Source organism: Bombina bombina, chromosome 5 (assembly GCF_027579735.1).
Source record: "Bombina bombina isolate aBomBom1 chromosome 5, aBomBom1.pri, whole genome shotgun sequence".
Classification (NCBI taxonomy): Eukaryota; Metazoa; Chordata; class Amphibia; order Anura; family Bombinatoridae; genus Bombina; species Bombina bombina.
The window spans coordinates 710328721-710350072 of NC_069503.1; the positions used below are offsets into that span (position 1 = coordinate 710328721).

The window sequence follows — 21352 nt, forward strand, 5'->3', positions numbered from 1 at the left end:
TTCTATCCTTATTATACAAGTTATCTGTTTTGTTGTGGTTCTCTCATGTATTCTCAATTTCAGATAAGTTTAAAATATTTAGTATATTTATTAAGCTAGATGGGCTGCTTGGTCACATGTTTTTTGTACTCCTGCCAGTCTATTCACTTGTGCTGAATTATTAGTTATTTATTAAGTTTTAGCATGTTAGGACCTTGTGTGCAGGATAAGACTATAACATCTCATTAGCATGGAAGTCAAATTTACTACCTGCTGTCACTATTTAAGCAAGATAACATGGCCATTTACTGTAGGCTAGTTTAATCTATTTAAGTTCCTGTCCATAATACATTATTCAGCATGCTTCCGATATAGTGGCACCTCCTGGCACATATATTATGCCTTTACATTTTTAAATATACTATATTTATGCTTGCGCAATCTTCTCACCTAGCCTATAAGCCACATACAGGAAAGGCATACCGGAGGTCATGACTACCCCCCTTTGATACTAGGCAAATCATCTTGATATAGCCCTCTTTCCCACCTAAGTTAAGAAACTAGCACAATATCTATTGTCGGTTTCCCAATAGATTATTTAACCCACTTGCTAATACTAAAATATCCTTTTGTAAACCCCCAACATGATTACACATGGCCCATAACAGACAGTTAGATAGCACATCCCCATGGCACATCTATCTGGTTTCACTAGCACGATTAAGATTTATAACCAAGGTACCACCCAAATACATCTGTGTATTTACTCATACCTGGCTCCGCCCTCCACCCTCCCCCCAATATGCATAGCGGTGCTTACCCGCTGAATATCCCCCCCCCCTTTTTCTTTTTTTCTCGTACTATATATATGTTCTCCTTCGGGAGCTTCTACCGACCTATATACCCGGTCATTAGTTACTTTGTATAATTGTGGCCCATTGGGCCTAGAAATCTGGTACCAATAGGTCGGTCATTTATGCTATTCTATCAAAAAAACGAGGTGTAATTAGCCTGCTACCATTGTTATGTATAACTACCGAATTGTTACACTCATTTTTGTTTGTACCTTTTTCATTCTATCAAAGAGGCGTATTATGTTTTATGTTTATCATGCTAAACCTCAATAAAAATATATTTAAAAAAAAAAAAAAAAAAAAAAAAAAGTTTTTGCACAAGCACTAACCCCGAAGTGCGCAAAAAAGCCAAAGTCTGAATATTGCAGCTGCATTAGCATTTGCCATAGACTTCAATGGAGCATGAAAAGTAAATACACCCTTACTTACACGCAAACCTGATCGCATTTATTCAAGTGCACAAATAGATTAGCTTTGATTAACCCTCGATAGTGGCCGGTATTGGGTCACTAGGTGAACCATTAGGATGGCGATCCAAAATGGGGGCTCTGAACAACCAGTTGCCAGACACTTCCAACAATTACAAAACAAGGTGTCTGATTTAAAATATACCATCATCGACCACATCCCCCCTTTACCTAGAGGTGGTGATCGGAATAGACTTCTATTACAAAGAGAGGCTAGGTGGACATACCATTTGGAAACATTGGTCCCTAAAGGACTGAATACCCATTTGGATTGGCAGGCATTCCTGTAAATGGTTGATACTGTCCCTTTGATTAATCCCTAACACAGGGCTGTTGGGGAGCTGTACATTTATTGAGGGTCCTTTGATCTTAATATATTGAGAGTCCTGATCTGTTGTGCCTGTGGATTTTTTTGAACCACCATAATTTTTGAAAGCTATTTTTTGATTGTTATTTTTAGAATGCTATCTTTTGTTATTTCTTTGTTATTTTTTGCAGTTTTATTTGACTGTACTTTAGCATTGGAGTTGGTCAATGCTGGTCACGCTTTGCTTAGTTTTTTGTTATTTGTTTTTTCTGGATGTGCAGTCAGACTCAGATCACTCTCCCTCCCAGTTAGAGTTTATGTTTGCAACAATACCATGATTAGGGAGTTGTTTCTCCCCGTTGTTTATTTAATACATGTTTGTTTTTTAGTTCCCATGGTAACCACTTGGCGGTTCGTGCAGGACATGTGAATTACAATTTTCTACATTTTGCTTATTGTATTTATTTCGCTTTTGCCCACAGCAACATACTCATTTTTGTGTTTGTATATTTTAAACAGATTGTCACTTATGAATAATGTTTGGCTGGCCCACGTTGCCCGGGATGATGATGTCATCTTAGTGGGCGTATCTACCCGGGAGAGCATGGCTACCCAGTCTATTCACTTGGTGATGGTCTATATAGCTGGTGGAGGGTAAGTAAATTGTTGATACACTTTTGGTCTGAGGACGGACTACACTTAGTCCGAAAACGTTCACTGAATAAAGTGAATTGAAAAGTTTCCCTTGGAGTGTGCTTGTCCTCTCTGCTTATATATATATATATATATATATATATATATATATATATATATATATATATATATATATATATATATATATATATATATCAGCCCTGGGTGCTCAATGGCACTCACAGGAAGCTGTGCTATCCCCAGAGTCTCAGGCAGTTAACCCCAAACACGACTGGGTGCAAGGCCCACAGGGAAAATTACAAAACACATTAATACAACACACAGAGAAGGTCCAGCACTCAAAAGCTCTCAGCTAAGATTAAAAGCAAAAATGGAAAGGTTACTTACCGCATCTTGCCAAATGGGACAGCCCAGGTATCATGTCAAGGTCCCTTCAAAAACCTTGGTCCCTAAACCAGCAAAACAATGCATGCTTTCAATCAAACAAACTGGAAACAAGTGAAGGGTGCACAGGCTTATGTAATCACCCTAGACATATACAAAACACGGAAGGGGACTGCACTCTCAGACTGGACATTTGCACGCAAGTAAAAAGTGGTTTATCGCGCCTCTTTGTGTGTGTTGGGAGTAGTGTGGTATTACAGATATAAAGGAAACGTGTTCACTCAAGCGCAATTGAATTTAACGTGCATCGGGTAAGCGTGACTTTAGTGCTCTAGTTAACTGTTACGTTTTAATAAAAAGTTACACAAAACACATAAAAATACATTCAAAAGTACAGCTACATTCATAATAACACTTTCTGATAAAAAAATTATGTAAAAATATATTGCATAAAAAGTTAAAAGGGCTCAAAGGTATGAGGTATCAGGTGTTAGAAAAAAAAAGACACACAAAGGGCTTTAACACAGACATACATACATACACATGTCTATATATATATATGCCCTGTATGTAAATTTGAAATTAATTTACGATTTTAAAATTTTCCATAATTTTGCATACCCGGAAGTGACGTTGTACTTCCATTTTCACGAAACGGTGGAACGCAAGTTTGCGTTCCAATACAGTTGTTTGGCACCACATTAACTGGAGGGGGGGGTATGTAATGTATGTTTTGAAGTGATTATAAGCACTATATATTTGTGTACTACACACGTTGTTATTCTGATGAAAGAGAGTTGATCTCCAAAAACTTTCCATAAATTGTGTTATTTTGTGAAAGCCCTTAGAGTGCATTCTTTCGAGGATATATATACTGGATGTATATATATATATATATATATATATATATATTCATATTCATAGTAGAAAAGAATGAAATGAAGTGCAGATAGCGGTCCACAAATTTGAAAACAAAAAAGTATTTATTCAATGAAATAAGACATCCATGGTTCACAAATGAAGCATCAACAAAAACAGTCTGCTAACATGTTTCAGCCCTCAGGCCGTAATCATAGCTGTGGGCTGAAACATGTTAGCAGACTGTTTTTGTTGTTGCTTCATTTGTGAACCATGGATGTCTATTATTTCATTGAATAAAGACTTTTTTGTTTTCAAATTTGCGGACCACTATCTGCACTTCTTTTCTACTATGAATATATAATTTACTTGGCAGCAGAAGCGGTATTGGTCAAGCTCCGGAGTTTGAAGTTAGTGATTCCCTTCGCCTGACGCATGGTACGCAGCTGATTGGACGAAAAGAGCTGTGTGACGTCCCAGATTTTGAGACACACCACCTACTGCATAGCGGGATGCCAACCTCCGACTGAGAACGCTTTACGAGTGAGTTCCGATACATCCCAAGGAGGGTTATTCTTTGGCCGGATTGCGGTGAGTGTTGGTCAGTGTGGCCACCGGAAGATATTTCCGTAGTTTACTACCGATAGTGCCATCAGAGACTTTGTGTGAATCCCTAGAAAGGACTATGTTCTGATGGTTCCTCATCCCTTGGCACTCTGAATTAACCTTTTGGCGTATATAAGGGCTTTTCAATGAAACGTTGTTTCGTCCACAAGTACGAGTGTTCTGCTCTGATTGGGTATCCTTACGAAGTGACTCTGACTGTATAATTGTATCCTAATCTGTTGCAATACATTGTATAGGATACTATTTTGTAGGTAGGAATTGCCAACCCTTATTTTGAATATATATATATAGTGTATCTCACAAAAGTGAGTACACCCCTCACATTTTTGTAAATATTTTATTATATCTTTTCATGTGACACCAATGAAGAAATTACACTTTGCTACAATGTAAAGTAGTGAGTGCACAGCCTGTATAACAGTGTAAATTTGCTGTCCCCTCAACATAACGCAACACAAAGCCATAAATGTCTAAACCGTTGGCGACAAAAGTGAGTACACCCCTAAGTGGAAATGTCCAAATTGGGCCCAATTAGTAATTTTCCCTCCCCGGTGTCATGTGACTTATTAGTGTTACAAGGTCTCAGGTGTGAATGGGGAGCAGGTGCGTTAAATTTGGTCACTTGAAGTTCAACATGGCACCTCATGGCAAATAACTCTCTGAAGGATCTGAAAAAAAGAATTGTTGCTTTTTTTCGGCTCGGTTCGGTCAAATTAATTGGGTTATACGTTTCGGTAACGTTTTTAATTTAGTTAATTCGTTCTTTCGGATTCATTCGAAACCGCCATTCAAATTTCGGACCGATTCGTAATTTCGGACCAATACGTAATTTTGGACCGATACGTAATTTCGGTCCGAATTTAATTTCGGTCCAAATAGTAATTTATGGCGTTTTTTTAATTTCGTACACGATTCGGTTCGATTATTTGGGATACATTCGATTTGTTTTTCTAATCGATTAGATATTATTTAATCATATCAAATATTATTCATAAATGAAATGTATTGTATTCCACTTTTAAATGACTGTAATATATTAATAATAAATAAATGTAATATGTCATTTAAACACTATCTTTATAATTATTTAGACTGTGCAGTGTGCGTGCACTGTGCAGCCAATCAGGCAGCCTGGTTGACAATTATGCTTGCATCACTCCTGCACACTATAGCCACACCCATGTAACTAATATCTGATTCTTATATTTTATTGTGATTTGAAGAGAGCAGGTTGTTGGAGAGAGAATGTCTTGCACAGAAATTGGTATTGTTCATGGAGGTGATAGGGACAGTAGAGATAGGGACAGAGTAGCTAGAGAGAGTAGTACTAGAGGTAGTGATAGTGGACGTAGGGATAGGGACCGTGGAGCTAGGGAGAGTACCAGTAATAATAATAGGGATAGTGATAGAGGTAGGGATAGGCATAGGAGGATTCATCATAGGCTTAGGGACCAAGTTGGTAGTACTAGGAAGAGGGTAGGTAGGGACAAGGAGAGGCATGGTAAGCACACCAGTGCCAAAAAACATTGTAAGAGGAGGAGGCCACTTACAAGTTCCTCTGAGTCTGACTCTAGTGCTGTTGAAGAGCGTGCCACATCACCAAGGCACAGAGGGCCAATTTTTACAGCAGATGAAAATTTGTGTCTAGTGTCTGCTGTGCTGAAAGTCAGGCACATTTTATTTTCATCCAGTGTTTCCTCCTCGGCCAAGCAAGCGGCATGGAACACTGTTCGCGATGCCGTCTTCGCAGTTGGAGCAGTGGAGCGGACAGCCGCCTGTGTCAATCACTGGTAAGTTTTCCAAAACAGTTTTCTTTTATAGTAAAAAACTAACTCTAGTATGTGTTAGCCTGTGTGTACATACTACACAGGCCAAAATGTGTAAACTAAAGAAATACATTCAATTAATATTATTTTTCATTGTCATGGCATCTTTATTTGAAAAAGCAGGAATGTAAGTCAAGCTTAAAGGGATAGTAAACTCTGAAAATTTATTTCATGATTCTGCTAGAGCATTTATTTTTTAATCAACTTTCTAAATTACTTCTATTTTATTATTATTAATTTGTCTTTTTTCTCTTGTTATCTTTATTTGAAATTGTAGTTTGATAAGTTAAGGACAGGACAGAGCCTGGCCATTTTTTGTTTTAGTACCCTGGCGAGCTTTTGAGATTGGTGGCAACATTTAACAAACCATTAAGCAAGTGCAACCCAGGTTCTGCACCTAAAAAATGCTCATTCCTGCTTTCAAATAAAGATTCCATGTGAATGAAGAAATAATGACTTACTATTAAATTAAATAATTGTTTAAATTTTCATTTCTATCTTGAAATAAAATGTTTGTGTTTACTATTTATTATCCATTTAAGGCCTTTTTTTATAATATTTACAGAATTTAAGATGGAAACTTTGCCCAACCAATACCAAATATATTCATTTTTTGGATTGTATATATTTGTCTTCTCATGATTTATAAATAAAGGCAAGGGATAAACTTTAATCAACTTTATGGGGCACAAAGTCAGATTCAAACGTAAAGGGACACTTAACCCAAATTATTTCTTTCATGATTCCGATAGAGCATCAATGTTTTTTTTTATCAACTTTCTAATTTACTCCTATTATCAAATTTTCTGTGTTCTCTTGGGGGTCAATGTATTAATGTGCGAGGGGAAATGATACGATGTAGCGTATCATGTCCGCCGCACATCGATAAATGACAGCTGCTTCATAACTTTTCCGGTGAGCCTCAGGGGCATGAAGCCCCGTATCGAGCTTGATAAATTAACCCCTTGGTAACTATCTTTATTGGAAAAAGAATGAATGTAAGCCTATGAGCCAGCCCATCCTTGGGTCAGTACCTGGGTAGTGCTTGATGATTGTTGGTTAAATGTTGCCACCAATCAGCAATCGCTATCCAAGATGCTGAACCAAACATTGTTCCATTTCTTAAAGGGACAGTCTAGTTCAAATTAAACTTTCATGATTCAGATAGGGCATGCAATTTTAAACAACTTTCCAATTTACTTCTATTATCTAATTTGCTCAATTCATTAGATATCCTTTGTTGAAGAAATAGCAATGCACATGTGTGAGTCAATCACACAAGGCCTCTAGGTGCAGCAACCAATCAGTGATATCAAGAGAATGAAGCAAATTAGATAATAGAAGTAAATTAGAAAGTTGTTTAAAATGACATGCTCTTTCTAAATCAAGAAAGAAAAAACATAATTTATGCTTACCTGATAAATTCCTTTCTTCTGTAGTGTGATCAGTCCACGGGTCATCATTACTTGTGGGATATTAACTGCTCCCCTACAGGAAGTGCAAGAGGATTCACCCAGCAGAGTTGCTATATAGCTCCTCCCCTCTACGTCACCTCCAGTCATTCGACCAAGGACCAACGAGAAAGGAGAAGCCAAGGGTGTAGTGGTGACTGGAGTATAATTTAAAAAATATTTACCTGCCTTAAAAAACAGGGCAGGCCGTGGACTGATCACACTACAGAAGAAAGGAATTTATCAGGTAAGCATAAATTATGTTTTCTTCTGTTAAGTGTGATCAGTCCACGGGTCATCATTACTTGTGGGATACCAATACCAAAGCAAAAGTACACGGATGACGGGAGGGATAGGCAGGCTCTTTATACAGAAGGAACCACTGCCTGAAGAACCTTTCTCCCAAAAATAGCCTCCGAGGAAGCAAAAGTGTCAAATTTGTAAAATTTGGAAAAAGTATGAAGCGAAGACCAAGTTGCAGCCTTGCAAATCTGTTCAACAGAGGCCTCATTCTTAAAGGCCCAAGTGGAAGCCACAGCTCTAGTGGAATGAGCTGTAATTCTTTCAGGAGGCTGCTGTTCAGCAGTCTCATAAGCTAAACGAATTATGCTACGAAGCCAAAAAGAGAGAGAGGTAGCAGAAGCTTTTTGACCTCTCCTCTGACCAGAGTAAACGACAAACAGGGAAGACGTTTGTCGAAAATCTTTAGTTGCCTGTAAATAAAATTTAAGGGCACGAACTACATCCAGATTGTGCAAAAGACGTTCCTTCCTCGAAGAAGGATTTGGGCACAAGGATGGAACAACAATCTCCTGATTGATATTCCTGTTAGTGACTACCTTAGGTAAGAACCCAGGCTTAGTACGCAGAACTACCTTATCCGAGTGAAAAATCAAATAAGGAGAATCACAATGTAAGGCTGATAACTCAGAGACTCTTCGAGCCGAGGAAATAGCCATTAAAAATAGAACTTTCCAAGATAACAACTTTATATCAATGGAATGAAGGGGTTCAAACGGAACACCCTGTAAAACGTTAAGAACAAGGTTTAAACTCCATGGTGGAGCCACAGCTTTAAACACAGGTTTAATCCTGGCCAAAGCCTGACAAAAAGCCTGAACGTCTGGAACTTCTGACAGACGCTTGTGTAACAGAATGGACAGAGCTGAGATCTGTCCCTTTAAGGAACTAGCGGATAACCCCTTTTCTAAACCTTCTTGTAGAAAAGACAATATCCTAGGAATCCTAACCTTACTCCAAGAGTAACCTTTGGATTCGCACCAATATAGGTATTTACGCCATATTTTATGGTAAATCTTTCTGGTAACAGGCTTCCTAGCCTGTATTAAGGTATCAATAACTGACTCAGAAAAACCACGCTTTGATAAGATCAAGCGTTCAATTTCCAAGCAGTCAGCTTCAGAGAAGTTAGATTTTGATGTTTGAAAGGACCCTGAATCAGAAGGTCCTGTTTCAGAGGTAACGACCAAGGTGGACAGAATGACATGTCCACCAGATCTGTATACCAAGTCCTGCGTGGCCATGCAGGCGCTATTAGAATCATTGATGCTTTCTCCTGTTTGATTCTGGCAATCAATCGAGGAAGCATCGGGAAAGGTGGAAACACATGAGCCATCCTGAAGGTCCATGGTGCTGTCAAGGCATCTATCAGGACCGCTCCCGGATCCCTGGATCTGGACCCGTAGCGCGGAAGCTTGGCGTTCTGTCGAGACGCCATGAGATCTATCTCTGGTTTGCCCCAACGTCGAAGTATTTGGGCAAAGACCTCTGGATGAAGTTCCCACTCCCCCGGATGAAAAGTCTGACGACTTAAGAAATCCGCCTCCCAGTTCTCCACTCCCGGGATGTGGATTGCAGACAGGTGGCAAGAGTGAGACTCTGCCCAGCGAATTATCTTCGATACTTCCATCATTGCTAGGGAGCTTCTTGTCCCTCCCTGATGGTTGATATAAGCTACAGTCGTGATGTTGTCCGACTGGAACCTGATGAACCCCCGAGTTGCTAACTGGGGCCAAGCCAGAAGAGCATTGAGGACTGCTCTCAATTCCAGAATGTTTATTGGAAGAAGACTCTCCTCCTGATTCCATAGTCCCTGAGCCTTCAGAGAATTCCAGACAGCGCCCCAACCTAGTAGGCTGGCGTCTGTTGTTACAATTGACCAGTCTGGCCTGCTGAATGGCATTCCCCTGGACAGATGTGGCCGATAAAGCCACCATAGAAGAGAATTTCTGGTCTCTTGAATGGAATGAAGGACACGGCATGCACTTTGAAGTTTTGTTAACCTGTCCTCTGTCAGGTAAATCTTCATTTCTACAGAATCTATCAGAGTCCCCAGGAAGGGAACTCTTGTGAGTGGAAAGAGAGAACTTTTCTCTTCGTTCACTTTCCATCCATGCGACCTTAGAAATGCCAGTACTATCTCTGTATGAGATTTGGCAGTTTGAAAGCTTGAAGCTTGTATCAGTATGTCGTCTAAGTACGGAGCTACTGAAATTCCTCGCGGTCTTAGTACCGCCAGAAGAGTGCCCAGAACCTTTGTGAAGATTCTTGGAGCCGTAGCCAGTCCGAATGGAAGAGCTACAAACTGGTAATGCCTGTCTAACAAGGCAAACCTTAGATACCGGTAATGACTTCTGTGAATCGGTATGTGAAGGTAAGCATCCTTTAAATCCACTGTGGTCAAGTACTGACCCTCTTGGATCATGGGCAAAATTGTTCGAATAGTTTCCATCTTGAACGATGGAACTCTTAGGAATTTGTTTAGGATCTTTAAATCCAAGATTGGCCTGAAGGTTCCCTCTTTTTTGGGAACTACAAACAGATTTGAGTAAAACCCTTGTCCTTGTTCCAACCGCGGAACTGGATGGATCACTCCCATTAATAAAAGATCTTGTACGCAGCGTAGAAACGCTTCCTTCTTTGTTAGGTTTGTTGACAACCTTGACAGATGAAATCTCCCTCTTGGGGGAGAGGATTTGAAGTCCAGAAGGTATCCCTGAGATATGATCTCTAACGCCCAGGGATCCTGAACATCTCTTGCCCAAGCCTGGGCGAAGAGGGAAAGTCTGCCCCCCACTAGATCCGGTCCCGGATCGGGGGCCCTCAATTCATGCTGTCTTAGGGGCAGCAGCAGGTTTTCTGGCCTGTTTGCCCCTGTTCCAGGACTGGTTAGGTTTCCAGCCTTGTCTGTAGCGAGCAACAGCTCCTTCCTGTTTTGGTGCAGAGGAAGTTGATGCTGCTCCTGCTTTGAAATTACGAAAGGAACGAAAATTGGACTGTCTAGCCTTGGCTTTGGCCTTGTCCTGAGGCAGGGCATGACCTTTACCTCCTGTAATGTCATCAATAATCTCTTTCAAGCCGGGCCCGAATAAGGTCTGCCCTTTGAAAGGAATATTAAGCAATTTAGATTTAGACGTAACATCAGCTGACCAGGATTTTAGCCACAGAGCTCTGCGTGCCTGAATGGCGAATCCTGAATTTTTAGCCGCAAGTTTAGTTAAATGTACTACGGCATCTGAAATAAATGAATTAGCTAACTTAAGGAATTTAAGTTTGTGTGTGATGTCATCTAGTGTGGATGATTGAAGTGTCTCTTCCAGAGACTCAAACCAAAATGCTGCTGCAGCCGTGACAGGCGCAATACATGCAAGAGGTTGCAATATAAACCCTTGTTGAACAAACATTTTCTTAAGGTAACCCTCTAATTTTTTATCCATTGGATCTGAAAAAGCACAGCTATCCTCCACTGGGATAGTGGTACGCTTAGCTAAAGTAGAAACTGCTCCCTCCACCTTAGGGACCATTTGCCATAAGTCCCGTGTGGCGGCGTCTATTGGAAACATTTTTCTGAATATAGGAGGGGGTGAGAAAGGCACACCGGGTCTATCCCACTCCTTAGTAACAATGTCAGTAAGTCTCTTAGGTATAGGAAAAACGTCAGTACTCGTCGGTACCGCAAAATATTTATCCAACCTACACATTTTTTCTGGGATTGCAACTGTGTTACAATCATTCAGAGCCGCTAATACCTCCCCTAGTAACACACGGAGGTTCTCAAGCTTAAATTTAAAATTTGAAATGTCTGAGTCCAGTTTATTTGGATAAGAACCGTCACCCACAGAATGAAGCTCTCCGTCTTCATGTTCTGCAAACTGTGACGCAGTATCAGACATGGCCCTTGCATTATCAGCGCACTCTGTTCTCATCCCAGAGTGATCACGTTTACCTCTTAGTTCTGGTAGTTTAGCCAAAACTTCAGTCATAACAGTAGCCATATCTTGTAATGTGATTTGTAATGGCCGCCCAGATGCACTCGGCGCTACAATATCACGCACCTCCTGAGCGGGAGATGCAGGTACTGACACGTGAGGCGAGTTAGTCGGCATAACTCTCCCCTCGTTGTTTGGTGAAATATGTTCAATTTGTACAGATTGACTATTTTTTAAAGTAGCATCAATACATTTAGTACATAAATTTCTATTGGGCTCCACTTTGGCATTAACACATATAGCACAGATATCTTCCTCTGAATCAGACATGTTTAACACACTAGCAAATAAACAGCAACTTGGAAATACTTTTCAAAGTAATTTACAAATAATATGAAAACGAACTGTGCCTTTAAGAAGCACAGAAAAATATTATAACAGATAAAATAATTAAGTTATAGCATCAATCTTTGTCAGAATATACAGTTTTAGCAAAGGATTGTTCCCCTCAGCAAATGATAACTAACCCAGGCAGCAGAAAAAAAATACACAAATAAACGTTTTTTATATCAGTCAATACAATCAGCACAGCTCTGCTGTATGATTACTTCCCTCAAAAAAGACTCTTGAGATCCCTGAACTCTGTAGAGATGAACCGGATCATGCAGGAAGAAAATGAACCTCTGACTGAGTTTTTCTGATGCATAGTGAAAGCACCAAAATGGCCCCTCCCCCACACACATAACAGTGAGAGGGATCAGTGAACTGCTCTAATTTAAATCAAAACTATTGCCAAGTGGAAAAAAAGTGCCCAAAACATTTTTTCACCCAGTACCTCAGAGAAAAAAACGTTTTTACATGCCAGCAAAAAAACATTTTACCTCAATAATTAATTGTCATTTAAAACCTATTGCAAGTCCCTGCAAAATAGGTTAAGTCTATGTATACAGTTTAAAAGCCAGAGAAGTACCATTTCCCAGAAAACTGAAGTGTAAAATATACATACATGACAGCCTGATATCAGCTACATCTACTGCATTCAAGGCTGAGTTTACATTATAACGGTATGGCAGGATTTTCTCATCAATTCCATGTCAGAAAATAATAAACTGCTACATACCTCTTTGCAGATTAATCTGCCTGCTGTCCCCTGATCTGAAGTTTACCTCACTCCTCAGATGGCCGAGAAACAGCAATATGATCTTAACTACTCCGGCTAAAATCATAGAAAAACTCAGGTAGATTCTTCTTCAAATTCTACCAGAGAAGGAATAACACACTCCGGTGCTATTATAAAATAACAAACTTTTGATTGAAGATATAAAAACTAAATATATCACCATAGTCCTCTCACACATCCTATCTAGTCGTTGGGTGCAAGAGAATGACTGGAGGTGACGTAGAGGGGAGGAGCTATATAGCAACTCTGCTGGGTGAATCCTCTTGCACTTCCTGTAGGGGAGCAGTTAATATCCCACAAGTAATGATGACCCGTGGACTGATCACACTTAACAGAAGAAAAATTGGCTTTCATGTCCCTTTAAGCTTTACAATTACATTCCTTCTTTTTCAAATCAAGCTCCAAGGAGACTGACTAAAGAAAAAAAAATAATAGTATTAAATTTTAAATTTTATTAAAATTCCATGCTCTACCTGAATCGTGAAAGAAAAAATTTGTTTTCAGTGTGCCTTTAAATATTCATTTATAAAAAAAATTATACTTATCAATTTATTATCAAATTCACTTTGAGCAGCGCCGTCCTCATGCTTTTCTCGCGCAGTTTCCTGATCTACTCTCCACTGCACATTCAGCGTTGGTTGTAATATTTAAGTCCAGGTATGTTTTTCTCATGCTGCAGTCTCACTCTTTCTAGTATGTGCATGACAGCATCAGCCAAACATACCTGTCCTTATAATATAAATATCTTATTGTTAAAGGACCGCTCGTGCTGTTTAATAAATAACATAATTAAGAAGTAGCTATAGCTAATAAAAATACAATGCAATTCTAACACTTCATTAAAATGTATAGAATTATTTTTATACCAATTATTTGTTTATGGTCAGCTGTATATGTGACAGATATCATCCAATCACAGACTATGGGGCATATGTTGTATCAAGCTCCGAATGGAGCTTGATGCCCGTGTTTCTGGCGAGCCTGCAGGCTCACCAGAAACAGTAGTTATGAAGCAGTGGTCACAAAGACCGCTGCTCCATAACCTGTCCGTCTGCTCTGAGCAGGCGGACAAAACTCACAACAATACAACCCGATCGAGTACGATCGGTTTGATTGACACCCCCCTGCTGGCGTCCTATTGTCCGCGAGTATGCAGGGGGCGGCGTTGCACCAGCGGCTCTTGTGAGCTGCTGGTGCAATGCTGAATAGCTCGAGCGTATTGTCACCGTATTCAGCGATGTCTGTCGGACCTGATCCGCACTGTTGGATCAGGTCCGCCAGACCTTGATAAATATGCCCTATATGTATACCCTGTGAGCTTCTGCACATGCTCAGGAAGTTATTACATAAAAACACTGTAAATTTATATAAATGAAGTAAATTATTAAATGTATATACTTAAAAGGACATGAATCAATGTTTCTTCCACGATTCATATAGATAATTCAATTTTAATTAAATAACTTTCAAAATAACGTATATTATTTGATTATCTTCCTTCTGTTGTTATCATTTGTTGAAATGTTTTTATAGGCAAGCTTTGGAGCAGCAGAGAAGCTATTTTATCGCTGTTGATTGGTGGCTGCACAGTGCATATACATATATTTCAATTTTGATTGGCTCACCCAGGTGTTTTGTTAGAAATTATTTGTGCATTGCTGCTCCTTCAATAAATGATACCAAGAGAATGAAATAAATTAGAAAATCGAAGTAAATGCGAAATTTTTTGAAAATTATATCCTCTATCTGAATCAGGCAAAATATTTGGTTTTCTTTTCATGTCCCCTTAACTTTCCAATTATCTGATCTAGCTGATTCAGAATCATAAAACTTTATTTTGACTTTATAGTCCATTTCAATGTATACCAGATAAGCAAACACTGTACTAACTTTACAAAAAAAACAACTAAAAAATTTAATATTCAAAATAAATATTGATGTCTTCACACAAACTTATTATCTATAATTTAGTATACCTTGGCTTGTGCTGATTTTATTCTATATTTAACAGTGTTAGTAACTCGGATTCGGATCCCACCAGTAGCAGCCTCTGGAAGTGGAGAGATGCCCACTACTCCTCCACGTAAGTTATAACAAACTGAAAATATAAACAAACAAGACAGGCAATAATTATCTGGACATTTTATGTAATTAAGCCTTTACTATAGCAAAAAATAATCAGCTACAAATGATTTATTACGCAATTTTTATACAAATAAATTTGTTAAAGGGATACTAAACCCAATTTTTTTCTTTCATGATTCAGATAGAGCATGAGATTTTAAGCACCTTTCTAATTTACTCCTACTATCAATTTTTCTTTGTTCTCATGCTATCTTGATTTGAAAAAGCAGTACTGTAAGCTTTAGAGCCGGACCATTTTTTGTTCAGCACCTGGGTAGCACTTGCTGATTTGTGGCTAAATGTAGCAAACCAATCAGCAAGCTCTACCAAGGTGCTGAACTAAAAATGGGCCGGCTCCTAACCTTTTATTACTGCTTTTTCAAATCAAGATAACATGAGAACAAAGAGAAATTGATAATAGGAGTAAAATAGAAAGTTGCTTAAAATTGGATGTTCTATCAGAATCATGAAAGAAAAGATGTGGGGTTAGTATCCCTTTAATTGAATATAACTTTTATTTAGATTTGACAGAGAGATAAAATCTGTCCATCCTGGATATTAAAATATATTTGAGCGAATAATGTATAATAAAAGTTTGTGGATAGTCTGTTGCTGTCTTTTTCTTAGATATTATGGAAGAAATCTTTTTGCGAGAGTCTTTCTATGTCTGTACAACATGTCCACAAATACATTGGTTTTCATACAACAAAATAATAACATTTGATTACTGTTTCATCTATTTCAGAACTACGAGGCATTTCTGCAGGTGGAAGCCATAGCAGTCAACTGCATTCACCTGTTCTTAGTGTAGAGGAAAGTCCTGTAGTAAATATTCAACAAACATGCTTCTCACCATTGTCATCTGTCAGCGTTGACCAACCATCAACAGAACATCATGCCCCCATTGTGGATGAGCAGACAGCCCAGAATCAACCACCTCAACTGGAACAAGACAAGCCAACAAAACCGGAAATACAACATCGGTATAGCCGGACGGAAGAATTACTTCTTGAAAATTTACTGGCAACAAAAAAATTGACAAAAGCCGTCAACAATATGAGAAAGGATTTACATAGACAGGGCATTAGCCCGTGTCAACAAAGAACAGAGGCAAGCAATAGATCACATGCACAAATCCATTTTGGATGCAATTTATCTAAATCAACACAATGTTTCATCACCTGAAACATAGATAGAAGTTTATTATATATTACTTAATTTTATGTCTCAAAATTACTAGCTGTGATACTTATATTATTTTACAGAGGTTTCAATTGAAAGTTAAATTAAAACCTTCTTTATGAGCAGCACTCCATGTCGGTTTAATAAAAATTATTTTGAAGTACACATGTATTGATAATTCTTACCCGTGAACTCCTTGTAGCATCCTCTTTTTTAAGGTCTGTCTCCTCCCTCAAAGTCAAGTCTACAGTTTTTCTTTAGTATTCTCTGAAAAATATTAGAAAGAAACAGAGAATATTTTATTAATAAATGGAAATAAATGATGGAATGTGGATTAAGTGGTATATTTAAAAGTCACTCACGTGTTTGTGCCTCTGTGCAAAGCATTAATATTATTTTATTTTTTTCTCATGAGGAGCGGACTTCCAGAATGACAACACTGTCCTAGAGATTAACCGTATTTTTTTGCGTATGGTAGCAGCTGGCTGATTGTTAAATCTATTTTTGTTTGTAGCACTAATATTTTTTCTTAGTGCCCAAAAATATTTTTCATAGTTGTAATTCAAAGTTTTTTTTCTTAAAAATTAAGACAATAATTTTGGATAACAGTCTCCAAAACTCCCACTAACTAATAAAAAAAATTGTGGCTTTACTCGAACGGTAACTAATGTGTGACAATGCTTACAACAGAAACTTTTCGTGTAACGTGTAAATATGTGTTAACAATTGTAAAATTATGATTAAGGTGCACTTATTAATTATAAACTATTTAAAAAAAATGGATACACTAATACAAATGCTTGAGCAAGCTTGTTTAGGCTAAATCAAGATATAAAAAAAAAAATTAACAAAAAATATAAAGAAAGTCAATACAAAGTTGAAATTGTAATAAAATCAACCATCACACCCTTGGGAAGTAAAATCGCTGTGACATAGAAAGTTATTTTTTGGTTGCCATTCAATGACAAATCATCACATAACATTTCAATGTTTATTATGAAATATTTAAGGTTGAAGGTCACATGACGTTACCTTCAAATTACTAATATAAATCAAAATAATTGTATTTTTTGGCCTTAGCTTTTAAGTTTAAAATATTTAGAATTTTTTTTACATTTTTGGATGGATACCCTGCTGTAGTGGGAATAAAATATATTATGTCTCAAAGAGGGGTAGAAAATTTTGAATTTGGGAAGTTACTTGATTGATGACCTCTAGCTAACTACAAAATATCATCAAAATAAGAGATCTTTTGCTTTAGGAGCCATGATGATTTGTCATGTAATGACAACCAGCAAAGCCGGATTAGCCTAACGGGATACCAGGAAATGTATTGGTGGGCGGCAGCAGCTATGGCTAGAAAAGCTACAATTTAAACTGCTGATTAATGGATGTAATTGGGCTTTACAGTGCATATAGCAAGAATATGGGGAAAAAATTAATTAAAAAATAATATACTATAATTCTGAAACTAAATATTGGGGGGAATGAGCATCCCAGTAATATCACCTTTGAGAAAAATTGAATGTGTGCATTATACTGAGTGAACGGAAAATAGGGCTGTTCGCCCAATTTTCCAGGGATGATTTTAATTCCCAGTCCAGTACTGACTGGCACACTGCACAAGTGGGTCAGCAGGAGATTATATCCACTTTTTAATCAGAATCAAAGCTGGGAGCTGGGTAACCCAGCTTTGGTAGATTTATTTTTAAAAATGTCATCTGCTCCAGGAGCTGGGGGGACAACTGTGAAAGATGAGGTGAAAGTGTATTTCCTGTGATTGAAAATACACGTTCACTGTGGACGCTGGTTGGGGGACAGGAAACTAGCTCTTGGGCTACCACAGACAGGACAGGCCACAAATACCTCTTTTCATCCCAAAATGTCAAGGGATCTGTACTGGGGGCAGGGGAGGTTGAGATAGGTAAAGCTTAACCATGTCGGCAGCATTGCTCTCTTTCATCGGGGGATCTCTAATGTCTCCAACCAATGTGCCCAGTGTATCAGCCCAAAAGTAGCTGCTGTGGTGGGACGAGGACAAGCAGCAGTGCTAGAGCTTTTGGTTTTAGGTGACAGAGTATCACTATCAGACTCTGTCATCTCTTCATCTTCCTCTACAGGTGACATTTTTTTTTGTCTATCACGCACCCTCTGTATCAATTTGTCCCTCCATGAGGTCAAGCTATTTGTACGGAGTGCTATCTTTCCCTTTACTCTAGGATCACAAAGTGTGGCTAGCATGTAGTGAGGGCTAATGTCGATGCACTCTTTTACGCGCCGAGTCAGTTGCTCCTTCAACCTCCTTACAAGGGCAGCAACATCATCATGAAGATTACCACCAGGCAATACTTCCCTATTAGTAAGGAAATTATCTAATAGGTTCGAGAGGTGAGTGAAGAGGGGAATGACTTGTGCCAGGCTAGCGTTCTCTTGACTTAAATTTTCTGTCACCACCCGAAAAGGTGTGAGGACTGCCACTACCTGTTTAATCATGGCCCAGTCATCCCTGCCCAGTGGTCTGTCAATGCCAATGGAATGTTTGTATGCCATTGCATGGATTGCCTTTTGCTGTACTAATATATGCTACAGCATATCTAATGTGGAGTTCCATCTAGTACTCACATCTTGTTTGAGCCGGTGCTCTGCAAGTCCAAAATTTTTCTGTTCCTGCCTAAGGAGATGGCAATCTTTGACACTATGACGGAAGTGGCCAGCTATTTTCCGGCAACACTCCAAAAGTGTTGCCAACCTTCCGGTGTCGTGATCGAGGGCAGCCTTAACAACAAGATGCAGTAGATGTGCCGAACAGCATATACCCACAAACCCGCCATCCCGTAGCGCCTTTAGCATATTGGCTGCCGCATCGGTGACAACAAAACCCATTTGTGCCTTTGTCCCTGCCTGCTCTCCTAGCCACTGAGCCACCATATTATTCAGTGCATGTAGGATGTTCTGTGAGGTGTGCTGATGATCCATCACCTCAGCATGCAGGAGAAAGGAGCGGTACCCCTTGGCTACTGCACCAGTCAGTCACTGAGTCTGAGGTTTTTGAGCCTGAACTTTTGGCTGATATAACTGGTGGTGACACATTTGGCAGCCACCAATGTGCCGTCAAAGACAGGAAGGCATGTTGGCCACTAGGAGCACTCCATAGGTCAGTGGTGAAGTGCACTGACTGTCCAGCAGCCTTTACCAGCTCCTCCTTCAAAACAACAACGCATGATCGGTAAAGTGAGGGAATTACAGATCTACTGAATGTGGTACGAGCAGGAACTTTATAATGGGGTGCAACTGCCTCCATAAGTTGTTTAAAGGGGTCCCCTTCCACCATATTAAAAGGAGCCCCTCCAACCGCTATGAGCTGGCCAATGAGGCGTGTAATTTTTTGCACCTGATGTCTTGACATCCGACTGGAATGAAATACACTAAATTGCTCCATTGTGGGCTGGGTGGATTTCATGGGATTTTGGCTGACACTGATAGCAGCTGCACCAGAAGAGGCATGATCACCATGCCCCTTGTGATTCCTACTGGTGGTGACTATGACACTGCTAGTAGTAGTTCCCCTAGTAGTGCTGGCTGGAGCAGAGACACCACTTTCTTCCCTTAACACCACTGACTTGTGATGGGTGCGGATGTGTTGGTTCATTCCTGAATTGGTCAGATGCCCCAACACTCTACCCCGGCTGACTTCCCTACCACACAATTTGCATTTGGCTTAGCGACCATCACCAATAGCCTCAATATGCTCCCACACTTGTGCACGACGGGTACCTTTGCCACTGTGCAGTGAAGAATCTTTTGTGACAGTTTATTTGGCCGCACACGCTGTAGCAACTTCTTTTGTTTTTGTTATTTCATGGCCTTCTCTCTGTGATGTAACAGGAGGAGGCCTAAACATTGAAGGGATGGTGGGAATGGAGGAGGATAGTGGCCTACCAGTAGTGGCGGGTGCACTAACTACAATCTGGCTGGGAGACTCAACACGAGCTATTGGAGAGCTCGGTGACACTCGTGGTGACGATGTTGGAGACGGAGAGGAATACAAATCTATAGAATACTGTGAATGCTGGGTAGGTGAATAGTGAATTTGATCATCTGGTTCAAAATTATAAGATGACGCTGATTCGTCCATGTCAGTAAACATGGATTTATCACTAGCGACATATGTTGGGGAGCCCTCTTCTCCCTGGTGACTACTGGTGCCCTCTTCACGTATATCAATAGCAGATGGGCTATCAGTAATGTTGGCACTGGCAGTAGCAGTGGTGGTGGCGGCAGTATCAGCATGAGAAATTTTTTCTTCCTCATACTCAAATACTTCACGTTTGGGCTGCTTAAATGAATGTTCACTGGAAAAAGCCTGCGTTGGTACTGTTTGGCTTCTACTGTAAAACATTTTAGTTGGCAACACGGTACTAGAACTGGACATAGCAGAGGTGGTGACACAACTGGCACTAGTGATTGTACTAGTTGTTTTGGGGGGAAGCTCCGGAAAATTAAGATGCCGCTGAAATGCAAACTGCTTCCTAGTCTCAGAGGAGAACCTATCAACCCTGCTAGAGGATTGTGAACTTGAATTTTTACTTACAGCCCTTTAAAATTTAGAGGGTGAACTCAGATGACTACTAGTACTACCGCTAGTGAGTCTACGAGTGCTTTGACTACTGCTGCTGCTAGCTCTGCTTGAACCAATAAACTTTACCTGAGGCTGCTTCATTTGCCTTTCCTTTGTAGTATCAGGTCTATTGTGAGACTTAAATGATGTTTCATGTGTGGAGGGTGGATGACAAATGTCTGTGCCTGGCAATGAGGATGTGGATTCTGTGGAAGGATTTGACACAGACAGTAACGGTACACATGTGGTGTCACTGGTGGTTACTGTGTCACTGCTACTGGTTGTTTGAGGAACATGAGGTGGGGGAGGACTATCCATTACAAATAGTTAGGTAGTTGTCTACTAATTATATATATTTAAAAAATAAAAATTGAAAAATTAAATAATACTAATTATTACTATAGATTTAGCCAATAATAGAGATTGGATCATGTGTCTTGTGATGATGCTGATGTGTTCCAAAAAAAAAACCTATGCTAAAGGACAAGTGTGCCTGTAATGTAATATAGGAAGACAGCAAAGCAAATAAAGAACTCTGATAAACAAACAAAAAAAAGTAATTAAATTGTGTGTGGATATCTATCAAAAATGATGAATAGTATACATACACAC

At 39.4% G+C, this 21352-nt stretch overlaps 1 long non-coding RNA gene across 1 annotated transcript in view; it reads right to left on the minus strand.

Annotated features, from left to right (window-relative positions):
• Positions 1-14814: 14814 nt before the first annotated feature.
• LOC128659479 (uncharacterized) overlaps positions 14815-21352 on the minus strand; it is a 94853-nt gene continuing 88315 nt past the window's right edge. The window contains exons 2-4 of the long non-coding RNA XR_008402401.1: positions 16308-16389; positions 15794-15960; positions 14815-14914 (exon numbers count right to left, since the gene is read on the minus strand). This is a non-coding gene — a long non-coding RNA (uncharacterized LOC128659479). The remainder of the gene's footprint in view (positions 14915-15793; positions 15961-16307; positions 16390-21352) is intronic.